Source organism: Rana temporaria, chromosome 1 (genome assembly GCF_905171775.1).
Source record: "Rana temporaria chromosome 1, aRanTem1.1, whole genome shotgun sequence".
In the NCBI taxonomy this organism is placed as follows: Eukaryota; Metazoa; Chordata; class Amphibia; order Anura; family Ranidae; genus Rana; species Rana temporaria.
Genome location: NC_053489.1, coordinates 544943646 through 544956661, shown reverse-complemented (window position 1 = coordinate 544956661; position 13016 = coordinate 544943646). Strand labels below are relative to the sequence as shown.

Sequence of the window (13016 nt, the reverse complement as noted above, 5' to 3'; positions counted from 1 at the left end):
ATACTTTTTTTTATTTGCACTAACATAAAATAAAAAAGGACAAGCTTTCGGGGGATTTCCCCCCTTCTTTAAGATCCCAGCAGTACAGATTCACAAATGTTTTAGCAGAATGTTAAAAAACACAATCTCTGAGAATGTTTTTATAACATTCTGCTAAATCTTTTGTGAATCAGTACTGCTGGGACCAGGGCTGCTGTTAGAAATCACAGAGCCCCATACAGCTTACATGACAGGCCCCTAGCCAAAAGTAACTGAGGACATACAGTAGATTTTAGGGTTTCTCTGTAGCCTAAGCTGCACAGGTGAATGAATAAGAAGCGCTCTGAGGCTTCCTGCTTATTCAAAAACTAAAGCATAGTAAACACAGTTCAAAATACTTCAGTGATGAATGGACACAGGGGTGATTGGTGTGTTGGTGTGGTGTGTTTATTCAGGAAAGTAATGGGGCAAGTAAATAACATTGTTACCAGCCCCTTCGCTCGCTCTCCATCTTGAAACATCCCCCTGTGTGTCCGCAGCACCTGCCAGCGGGAGAGGACGGGAAAGAAGCTGGCGGCACTGCGGGGGAAAGTGGCACACAGGGGATCATGTGCCAAAACCAATCCCCCTGCAGTGCAGCCGGACGGAGAAAGAGGAGGAGAAGCTGGCAGCGTTGCAGAGTAGGCAAAAGATGATCAGTGTCTGCAATAAGACAGTAAAGCCAGCCCTCTCAGCAGAGGCCCAGGCCCCCATTTTGAACTGATGGGGCCGAGCCTAGTATAGGAGGGCTGGTTGTACTGCATAATCAATGGCCTTGGCTGGGATCTTGAAGAGGGGGACATACCCCGAAAGCTTGTCCTGACTGCTTAAAATGTATATGTTAGTGCAAATACAAAAAGTTTTACAAACTGTACAAAATTGTTTCTGTCGCAAGTGCCCTAATACGGCTTCAATCACCTCAAGCATTATAGATCAGGGGAAAGTTTAAGTCTCTCTCAGTTTTTTACTCTGATCTATCTTCCTATTGTGTAGATATTCCCTTACTTCCATCAGGGATGGAAGTGATGGGAAATCTTTCCAATTATGGGAAAAAAACTTAGGGCCAGATCCACAGACAGAGTACGCCGGCGTATCTACTGATACGCCGGCGTACTTTCAAATTACCCGCGTTGTATATTTAGTTTGAATCCTTAAACCAAGATACGACGGCATCTGGGTTTGATCCGACAGGCGTACGAAGCTTTGTACGCCTTCGGATCGTAGATGCAATACTTTGGCGTCCGCAGGGTGGAGTTTGCATCGTTTTCCGCGTCGGGTATGCAAATTAGCTATTTCCGACGATCCACGAACATACGCGCAGCCGTCGCATTCTCTTACGTCGTCTCAAGTCGGCTTTTTTCGGTGTATAGTTAAACCTGCTATTTTGCGGTGTATAGTGTATAGTTAGACTTGCATCGAAATTAGAATTTTTTTTTTTTTGTGTAAGTCGTCCGTGAATCGGGATGGACGTAATTCACGTCTAAGTTAAAAAAAATGACGTTGTTGCAACGTAATTTAGCGCAATGCACGGCGGGAAATTTAGAAACGGAGCATGCGCAGTTCATTCGGCGCGGGGACGCGCTTCATTTAAATGAAACACGCCCCCTAATCGCCGATTTGAATTCCGCCGCCAGAAATACACTACGCCGCCGTAACTTACGGCGTGAAATCTTTGAGGATTCGAGAGAACGCCAGGTAAGGTACGGCGGCGTAGCGTATCTCTGATACGCTGCGCCGATCTATTTCTATGTGGATCTGGCCCATAGTTTTAGTAGCATGGGACAGGATTAGTATGTCTAACTACGTTTTGTATTACTTTCATGGCCTCACTGCCCCTGAGTCTCCAACAAAAATAAAAAACCCAATAGAAAACTATTTAAAACCTAAAAAAAAATCATTTAGCTGGTGTTTGGCTTCAGTTTGTTGCTGAAGCCTTTCATAAAAGATTTATTATCAAAAAGTATATGAAACCTATTAAACTTTAGGGAATGTTTAACTAACTTCTAATGTATGAATTTTAGGTCTGCTCTGTACAGATAGTTAGCCCTCAGCCTGCCTTAACAACTCCTTAAATTATTCACAAATGCTAGTGGCGACTGCAACATCCCCATCATCAAATAAAATTCATGCTTAGGAATATATCACTGCCCTCCCTTCTAGATGGAATATATCTTAATATAGGGATGCTCTGATGTGCCCTTATATTTATTTCCACAAAGCTAAAATGTAACAGATTTCTCTCCCCCCCTCGGCAGGATTCTACACTTTATATTAATCTTCTTTCTGGTGACAGTTGTCACTGTCTGTATTGAATCAGGCTTGATATACCTGAAGGGAAGTGATAAGAGTTCTCCGGGTTTAATTAAATGTTTTAAAAAAATAAAAATAATCTGACAGTTGACAGCTAACTGGAAGAACCCCTTAGCATCTCTCATGTGTCCTCACAGTCCACCAGCACTCAAGCAGCAGATTGCAGCAGTCTGCTAAGTTCAAACGACGCCCCCTCTTAAGCAGTTTAATAAAATATACATTTCCAGTGACCTACTTCATGCTTTTATTAAATAGAATAATCCATCCAGTGTTCAAAGTACCTTTGTGATATAGCACAAAATCATATTTAGTTGTTTCTCGTTTCAGCATGCAGGAATCATGACAGATCCATCTAAGCTGAACAAATTAAAATGATAACCTGAAGCCACTATCGCCCTTTCTTCATACAAATTAAGTCAATTTAAGAAAATGCCAAAACATTTCTTAGTACCTGGTGTTCTAAATAAAATGTACAACATTCAGTTTACAGGCAATTAAAATTTAAAATCAAAATGATCCTATTTCATAAAGATGAGAGCATTTTTTTTGCCAAGAATCTAGAAGGATTTATGTGCTTTGTCAACTTTTGGAGTTTTATACGTCTCATTTGATTTTAGTCAGCCTCAGCACTTTGCATTCAGAATTCTTTTCCTATGAAATCAATACATTCTCGTACTATTTTAGAATGTTACTTGCTAGAGGAATATAGCTTCTGTGCATAAACAAACATCCCCCTCCCAACCACCACCCTCCTGAGTGCCCATTAGATTTGGGAGAAGTTCAGAAAGGATTCATGCACAACTACAGCCAACTACCTAAATGGAAAAAAGAAAATACACATAAGTGGATGGTTTATTCTGCCATAATCATAGGCGTGTGCACAGGGTGTGCCAGGTGTGCCCAGGCACACCCTAATCACCCTGTATAGCACACATTCCCTCTACTGCCCTGGCTCCCATCTTTCCCCCCCCCGCAGAGCTGCCAGCTTTCCTCCTCTCCTATCTGCTATTGCTCCTGGGATGTTTTAGGAGCGGGGAGGGGGCCCGTAAATATGTAATTTACCGGCCCCTTCCCTTTCTGAATGATCATCGTGAGTGATCGGTAGTTTGTCTTTGGGGTGCACACCCTAATGCAATAGGTTGCGCACACCTATGGCCATAATGTTTGTGTCTATGCTGCTACTATTGTAGTCCACACAATCCCAATGCCTTGCATAGCCAATGGGTGAAGCCACAACTCGTTATTGCCATATATACAAAGTTTCTGAGATGAGAAAGAGGGACAGCACAAACTGTGTAAGCAATGGACTCATCCCTGCCACATACCAAGTTACACCACATAGTACAATTGGTTACCACAATGAAAAGTGCTCTAGGAATGGAGGACAGGCATATAACTGAAAGATCTGCCTCCTCAATTTATAGAGTGCTTTTCATTGTAGGAACCGATAGTACAGCTTTTAGGAATGGAGCAGGGGGGTGGAAAGGGCGGGCATAGTCAACATGTTTGAGGAGTGCCAGAGAAGGTGAAGCCACTCATATTAACAACTGCAGCACCAGAAGATCACAGCTGTGGAGGTATCTGGGGGGGGGGGGGGGGGACTGAATTTTTTAGGCAACACAGTAGCCACCAGCACAATGGACACCTTTCAGTGATTGTAAGTATTGTCCCTGGTACTGAGTTAGGCTTTAAGGCTTGTGTCAAACCTCCATACTAATTATAACATGTTTAACACATCAGAGACACAGGTTTCCAGCATGGCATGATGATGTCACATGGGTAGGTGGGATTGCGGCCACATACAGGGGGACATATAAGGGAGATGGCTCACTCCCAATGTTCCCCCCTGGTAGTGCCAAGGGGAACGGATTCTACCAGTCAGTGTTTAACAAGTAAGTATAACAAACAGGGGGGGTTAAAAGTATATTGTTAAACATGTTGGTGATAGTATTAAAGGAGGATTCTTAAAGCGGGGGTTCACCCTAAAAAAAATTCTAACATTACATTCAGCTCACTACCGACATTGACAGTATACAGATGTTCTTTTTTTTTTTTTTGCTGTACATACCTCGTATAGCTATTTTCTTAGCCGGCTTCCGGCTAGTGAATCCTGCGGGAGTGGGCGTTCCTATGCAGCAGTTAGTGATTGACGTGATGACAAAAACTCCCTCACCCGTCGCATAAGGAGCGTCACGAGTTGCCGAAAGAAGCCAAAACATCGGTGCGCAGGCGCCGTATAGCGCCGACTCAGCGTTCGGCTTCTTTCGGCAACTCGTGACACTCCTTATGCGACGGGGGGGGGGTAGTTTTTGTCATCACGTCAATCACTAACTGCTGCATAGGAACGCCCACTCGCGTGGGATTCACTACCCGGAAGCCGGCTAAGAAAATAGCTATACGAGGTATGTACAGCAAAAAAAAAAAAAAAGATCTGCATACTGTCAATTTTGGTAGTGAGCTCAATGTAATGTTAGAATTTTTTTTAGGGTGAACCCCTGATTTAAATGATGAATTTAAATCTTTGTTGTTTGACTTTCTTAAACATATTCGACCTAGAGATCCAAGTTGATCCTGGGACATGGCAGCATGGATTCAAAATCTCCTATGGGTCGACATCAAAGAACAATCACAGGGACTGGTTTAAGCAAGGTGTGAGTGTGTGGTGATTTAGTGAAATAAGTGCTATACAGGCATACCCCACTTTAAGTACAATCACTTTACATACACTCGCGAGTAAGGACATACCCACGAGTGTATGTAAAGTGCCTTACAAGTACTGTACAGACATTTTGCAGCCGCAGTAGAAGGAGCTGAAGTTCCAAAAGCATTGGCCCACCCTGTTCCAGTGTGCCCCTGACACCCCCACTACAGCCCCTGAGACCCCCACTACAGTCCCTGACCCCCCACTACACCCTAGAAGTGAAAAAAAAGGTATTGTTTCACTTTAAGTACATTTTCGTTTTACATACATGCTCTGGTCCCATTGTGTAATTAAAAATGGGGTATGCCTGTAATGGAAAAGTAGTATTAAAGTATTAAAACTAGATATGGAGCAAGCTGCCTTTAACGGTAGTTGGCAGGGCCAATCTGTTAAAAAAAGTTTGGATGCCACAATTTCTGTATCTCCTACATAACTGTGCAATATGACTTCTGAATTTTTTTTGTCAGGTGGACCTTATCTGGAGATATAAACACCCCCGGATTAGGTTGGGAGTCCTGCAGCTGTCCAAGGATAGAGAAGGTCTAGCTGTCCCCACTGCCAGTTTGTATTAGCTGGCATCACAACTTCAGCAACCATGTGTCTGGAATGTCATAGATTCTGAGGAGCCTATACAGCAAACTATACTTTCTCAAGTTTCGGTGGAATACAGCCACCACGCTTAACCACTTCAATACTGGGCCAGACATATGACGTCCACAGATGGGATCTCCCATCCTGGGAGGACATTATATGACGTCCTGGGCTTTGCGGGGGATATCTGAATGATGCCTGCAGCTAGAGGCATCATTCAGATATCATTCTTTAGTGCCGGCGATCCTGCGCACCATAAGAACAATCATAGCAGCGGTTCCGCCGCTTGATCGTTCTTATAGGCGGCGGGAGGGGACATCCCCCCCCTCCTGCTGCCATCAGGTGCTTCTCCGGGCTCTCCCGGGGCCCGGAGAAAGAATCGTCCGGCGCTGGCAGGAAGCATAGAGATGTCTGGTGACCAGATGGTCACCAGTCATCTCTATGACCGTCGGAGGACCCGGGCACGATGTGATGACATCACGCCCGGGTCCCCGTAAGTAAACAAAGCCGCGATTGCGGCTAGTAAGCAACAGTAATCATGAGATCGGTGAAATTTTTTTCACCGATCTCATGTTTTCCAGCCTGGAGGAGAGATGCAGGGTCTTTTTGACCCCGCATCTCTCCATAAAGAGGACCTGTCACACACATTTCCTATTACAAGGGATGTTTACATTCCTTGTAATAGGAATAAAAGTAATAAAAAAAAAAAGTGTAAAAAAAAAAAAGTAAAATAAATAAATAAAATAATAATAAAAAAATTAAAACGCCCCTGCCCCCGGTAGCTCGCGTGCAGAAGCGAACGCACACGCAAGTCTTGCTGACATATGTAAACGCTGTTTAAACCACATATGTGAGGTATCGCTGCGTGCGTTAGAGTGCCAGCAACAATTCTCCTCTGTAAATCTAAACTGGTAACCTGTAAACATTTTCAAAGCGTTGCCTATGGAGATTTTTAAGTACCAAAGTTTGGCACCATTCCATGAGTGTGCGCAATTTTAAAGCATGACATGATAGGTATCTATTTACTCGGTGTAACATCATCTTTCATATTTTACAAAAAAATTGGGCTAACTTTACTGTTTTGTTATTATTTTAATTCATAAAACAATTTTTTTCCCCAAAAAAAGGCGTTTGAAAAATTATTGCGCAAATACCGTGCAAGATAAAATGTTGCAATGACCGTCGTTTTATTCCCTAGGGTGTCTGCTAAAAAAACATATATAATGTTTGGGGGTTCTGCGTAATTTTCTAGCAAAAGAATGATGATTTGTACATGTAGGAGAGAAGTGCCAGAATAGGCCTGGTATTGAGGTGTGTATAAAAGCCCTGTATTGAAGTGGTTAAGGAATGGTAAACTACAATATCATACTTTTTTGGTTTGGGGTTTAATACTGCTTTAAGCTTAATAGCATATGTGATTTTTTAAATCATGAGAGAGTGGAAATATTCTAAAAATAAACAGATGTGCCAACAGAATCTAGCAGACATCGCTAAGAGGCTTTTGAAGTTGTTAATAATATAACTGGAACCTTACTTTATCAAACAGTGTTTTTATCAGAAGTAAGTACAGGAAAACTGTAAGGACAAGGAAACAGATATTTACAGAATTTATTTTACTGAATCTTTTGTATATCATTTTGATTCTAATACCTCTGCCCTGCTGTTATTATGATACATCCTAAGGGAAATCACATGAGTAAAGGCTCCGCATAGAAGATATCAGAATGGCTTCTTGTTTAAAAGTTGACATATCTACACAGTCAGAGTAAAAGATGAGTTTTATGTGCATAGTAGCAAAACATGGAAATATTACATTTTTATCTTACTGTTGTAGCTGTTATTTAATATTTTTACACATTTAGGGCTGGTTCACACTTCTGCGATGCGGGAACCCTGCGAATCGACTGTGGATTCCCACATTGCATGTCTCCCAGGGGCAGTTCACACTGCGATGCCCTATGCGAACTTCTGGGAGTGTCAAGTAAAATTTAATGACACCCCCAAATCAGTTTGCATCTGAAAATTGGAACAGGAATTGGATCACATGGGTGTTAACACCCATATGATCCGATTCTGCTGCGGACCAAAAAAAGGGTCCTGTGCGAGTTTGATAGCATTGCACAGAGATCGCATATGATTTACACTGCAGTGCGGTGAGAATAACATCCGATCTCGGACAACGCTACAGTGTGAACCGGCCCATAGACCCCTTTCACACTGAGGCACTTTGCAGGCCCTATAACGTAAACAATTGCATCAAAAGCGTTAAAAGCGCCACTCTAGCGGCTGAATAGCGCAGCGAAAACTACGGTAAAGCACCACTAAAAATAGCGGCGCTTTACCGCCGATGCCCCCACCGCCCCAGTGTGAAAGGGCTCTTATATCTCTTTTTTCATACATAGAAAAAAACATGTCTTACGGTATATGTGGTGATACTGCTAGTAAGATCAAACAATCCATCCTAACCAAAGAGATCCAATCAAAGGTTGATGCTATTTCCAGTGTACAGTATCTATAAATAATTTCCCATTAGCGGGATAAAAAGGATTGGCAGTAATTTACTAAAAAATCTCAGTAATGGCTATTATTCAGATTCTATGACAGTTACAGTCATCACTAAGATGGGTAAATTGATCACCTAAAGCAGGGATCCTCAAACTACGCCCCTCCAACTGTTGCGGAACTACACATGAGGCATTAAAAACTCTGACATTCACAGACATGACTAGGCATGATGGGAATTGTAGTTCCTGAACAACTGGAGGGCCGTAGTTTGAAGACCCATGGCCTAAAGAGAGATCTGCTTGTCCATCATGTGCAGTTATTGGTGGTTAGCTAGACTGAAAATTACATTCTGTTCTTGGATCAGAGTTTTACCTTGAGTGGATACCAAATAACCTTTAGAAGCATAAATTGTGATTGCATGTGTAGCGTTACCTTAAAAGAAGCCACTTGGCCATTTGGATTCTGCACCTTGATTCCAAGAACAACCTCAGCCGCTTTCACATACTTGATTGAATAAAAATTACTGCTAGAATTATAAGAACACAAGATACCTTTAACTCACTTGTGAATTATCACCAGGAAAAAGACGAAAGACTCAAAACTCTATTTTCTTCATTTTATGAGGAAATTTACCTAAACTCGAGCAGCCAGAATCTGAAGTTTCTGTGCATGACAACCAATCAGCTTCTCAAGTTCATTATCAGTTTAACTGAACAAACTGAAACGAGAAGCTGATTGATTACTATGCACACTGCCCTAGAGTCTGTCTACCCCAATTTTAGTAAATTCCCCCCAATGTCATGTTTTTATCTTACCAGAATCTTAATTCTTTTCATATGCATCTAATAAAAAATATTTCCATCACCCCATATAAAAAAACAACACTTAGAAGACCTGGAACAATAAGTTGCTAGGGACTAAAAAAGCTATAACAGCAAGGCAACTAGCATTTTCTCAGGGTTGTTAGTAATTGCAGCCTTTGTATTTCTCTAAGGAAAAATGTACTTTAACCACGTGCTGACCAGTGCACGGCGATATACATCAGCACAATGGCACGGCTGCGCAAATGGGCGTACACGTACATCCCCTTTAAATCACGGCTTAGTGGGCACATGCACGCGCCGTCACACGACTTCGCAATTGTCAGTTAAAGTGACGCAGTGTCGTATCGCAAAAAGTGCTCTGGTCAGGAAGGGGGTAAATTCTTCCAGGGCTGAAGTGGTTAATACAAGGCATCAGTGGGAAAAGCTGCTCACAAACTATAATTTTGAGACAGTTCCTCAGGCCATTTTCCATCTGACATCATTCTAAAGGAAAATTGAAGGAGCTGGGTGTAAAATTGTCAGCCGAACCTCAACTACATCCAATGAGATGTAGGCAATGCTTGAGTATTCTCACATGCACTGTTGGAGCCTCTCAGTGTCAGGATACAAAAGCTGGACATTCCTCCATCCATGCTGTATACTGTAGATGGAGGAATCTGAACAAAAATATTGTATATGTGCATACCCAGCTTTAGTGCTTAATGTAAATGAGGAAGAGAAAAAGAGGTATCTTGTAAGAGGGATATTCAAAGCTTAAATAAAAAGGTAGTAGTAAGAAGGAGACTTTACGGAAAAATAAAGAATTAATATAAAAATATGATACCCCAGTTGAAGTCTTTATAGACGAAATGCGTCGTTTCCATGCCATTGCGCCTTTTTGAATTTTATGCTTTTGTGATCACAGAGATTTTTTACTTAATGCAACACATCTTGGATACTATGTAAAGCCTTTGTATTCCAAATAAACCCGTAACCATATGTTTTTTCACTATTTGGAGGCTTTATGTTGTTTTTTATGGATGCTTTTAACCATAACCCTACCAAATGGTTCTGTAGTGGAAGGAGGTTTTTTACCATCAGGGACATTACCATCCTGATCCATATTCTCACATGCCGGGTCGAAGTTGCCTGAGGTGGCTTACCTGAGAAGGAGGAATTGCACCACTCGCTATCCAGAACTTTGATATCACATGCCTGATTGATGCTACCTTATTTAATTTTCTTCCCTGGGTGGTGGGTGCACACACGGCGGTGAATCCTTTAGTCCTACACTCTTGGATTCCTTCCCATTGATATATACTAATGGATTAAAGGTGTTGTAAAGGTACAATTTTTTTTCCTAAATAGCTTTGATTTTGCTTTTAAATGTCCTTATTTCTTCTGAGAAATCCTCACTTGCTGTTCTTCTGTCTGTAACTCCACACAGTAATGCGAGGCATTCTCCCTGGTGTGGAGTGTTGTGCTCGCCCCCTCCCTTGGACTACAGCAGAGTCAGGGCGCTCTCTACATTGCAGATAGAGAAAGGGCGTCCTTACTCTCCTCTCCTCGAAGGATGAGGTAAGTGAAGGAGGACTGCACTAAGGTAAAGGAAGCTATTTAGGAAAAATAAATTGTACCTTTACAACCCCTTTAATGCTTTAATTACCAATGGGACTATACTATCAATGTTGATTTACAATTTGCACAGTGCACTTTATTAAGAGACACTATCAATCAGATGATGCTGTTGGAGTCTTTTGTATATGCACAAAGATGATTTTGTATATCACAATATGTTGGTATCTCGATACTCAACATTTGATTCTTAGCACTCATTTTGGCTGGATGTGTGTTTAAAGCTGAATTCTATTCTAAATTCAAAAGATTGTAGAGAGACATTAGAGGGTGAATTTACTGAAACTGGATCACACAAAATCTGCATACTGGATTACACCGTACAATTGCACAAGATTATGTGTGCCCTAGTTTTAGTAAACCCTCCCATAGGTGCCTTCTTAAAGAGAACCTGTCACCTGCACTATGCTATCACAGAGGCGGCTTATTAGCCTCCTTGTTATAGCAACAAAGTTAAGTTAACTACTTGACCTCTGTGGGGTTTTACCCCCTTCATGACCAGGGCATTTCTAAAATTATTGCTCTTGCTCTAATGATCGTGGCGATACCTCACTTGTGCGGTTTGAATACCGTTTTCATATGCGGGCGCTACTCACGTATGCTTTCGCTTCTGCATGCAAGCTCGTCAGGACGTGGCACTTTAAAAAAAAAAAAAATTCTTATTTATTTTAATTAATTCTATTAATTTTTACACTGTTTAAAAAAAAATGGGTCACTTTTATTCCTATTACAAGGAATGTAAACATCCCTTGTAATAGAAAAAAGCATGACAGGTCCTCTTAAATATGAAATCCGGGGTCAAAAAAATCCCTCAGATCTCATATTTAGACTAAAATGCAATAAAAAAATAAATTTAAAAAAATTGTCATTTGAAAAAATGACAACAGGAAAATATGCCTTTAAGAAGCATGGGCGGAAGTGACGTTTTGACGTCGCTTCCGCCCTTCTATGCTATGGAGACTGGTGGGGGCCATCTTGCCCTCACTCGTATCCCAGTCAAGCAGGAGGAAGGACCCGATCGCCTCCGCCTGGCTCCGGTAAGCGGCGGAGGGCGCGGGAGGGGGGCCCTCTCCCGCCGCCGACAACGGTGATCTCACGGCAAATCCACCATGGAGACCACCGTTATCATTTACAGGACCGCTCACAACAAATATGGATATCTTGGTTGTGGCAGCAGCTGCTGCCGTTACTGAGATATCCATTTTTAAAGTGCCAACGTATATATACGGGAGCGGGTCCTTATTTAACCCCTATGTTCCTCCCTGGTGTACACAGTTTAAAAATGGTGATTGTGCCACATGTATTAGGTATCACCACACATGCCAGAGGGAGAACAATAATTCTAGGGTCATCATTGTCTGTTAACTCTGAACTGCTAAGCTGTAAAGGCTTTAAAAGTGTCATCTATAGACATTTTTCGGGACTGTAGGTTTTCTCCATTTCCAGAGTGCATGTGGTTTTAGGATTTCACATGTTTGGTATCTAATTACTTGATGCAATGTCATCTATGATCATTTACAACAAAAAAAATGTGTTATATTGTGTTTCTGTGCAGTTAGTTTAAAATATGGGCTTGTAAACAGTTGTTTATTTTATTTTATTTTTTTTGGGCAGTTCAAACCTGTTACATCTGGGCTTCTCTAGGCCACCCGGATAGACTGCTATTTCGGTGTGCTTGGAAATAACTGGATTCTACTTTCTATCATTGAGGTATGACTCCATTTACGGAACTCTTGCCAATGGAAAGGTTGCATTCACGTATCAAATTTATTGTATATTTATTGTAAATGTATTGTATACACTATGTATATTGTTGGTATTTACTGATATAACATTACATGTATTGTTTGTAATTCCCTTTCTGATCATTCATATAGTATCCACAAAACCATGTTTGTCCCTGAGGAAGCCATACGGCGAAACATGTAGGATTAAGATGTGGGAACAACTATAGAAGCTGCAATAACACATCTTGAATGACCATAAAGCAGTTAATGTATTGTATATAAATTGTTTTTATGTACCCTTGTAACTTTAATAAATTGCAATTTTATTTAATTTGGTATGTCCTTGTACTAATTGCACCAATTAAGTCCCATCCCCCCTACTTTGTATTTTCTATACCTTTACGGGGACATTGGTGCTGTAGCACAGTATTTTTGTAATTCTGTAAGTGACTACTTAACTGCAAATAGTGTTTTATTTTTAATAAAGCTGCACTTGTTGGGACATAGATGAACATTAAAAAGAAACATAGAAATAAGCAAACACATAAAAAGGCAAAAGTCCATAAAGTGAAAACGTCCATCACCAGAATTATGTGATCTTTGGGCGAGGTGATAAGTGTCCAGGGATCCACCCATGTAGGTAGAGGAGGTGTCTGCTCAGAAGTCAGGAGGGTTCCAACAGGGACAGGTGGAAGCCAGGACAGCCAGAAACTGTTAGGTGTATAC

The 13016-nt window shown here is 41.4% G+C and overlaps 1 long non-coding RNA gene across 1 annotated transcript in view; it reads left to right on the top strand.

Moving 5' to 3' along the window:
* Window positions 1–12575, top strand: part of LOC120920886 — a 72767-nt gene extending 60192 nt beyond the window's left edge. The window contains exons 3-4 of the long non-coding RNA XR_005744801.1: window positions 12178–12273; window positions 12441–12575. This is a non-coding gene — a long non-coding RNA (uncharacterized LOC120920886). The remainder of the gene's footprint in view (window positions 1–12177; window positions 12274–12440) is intronic.
* The last annotated feature ends 441 nt before the right edge of the window (window positions 12576–13016 follow it).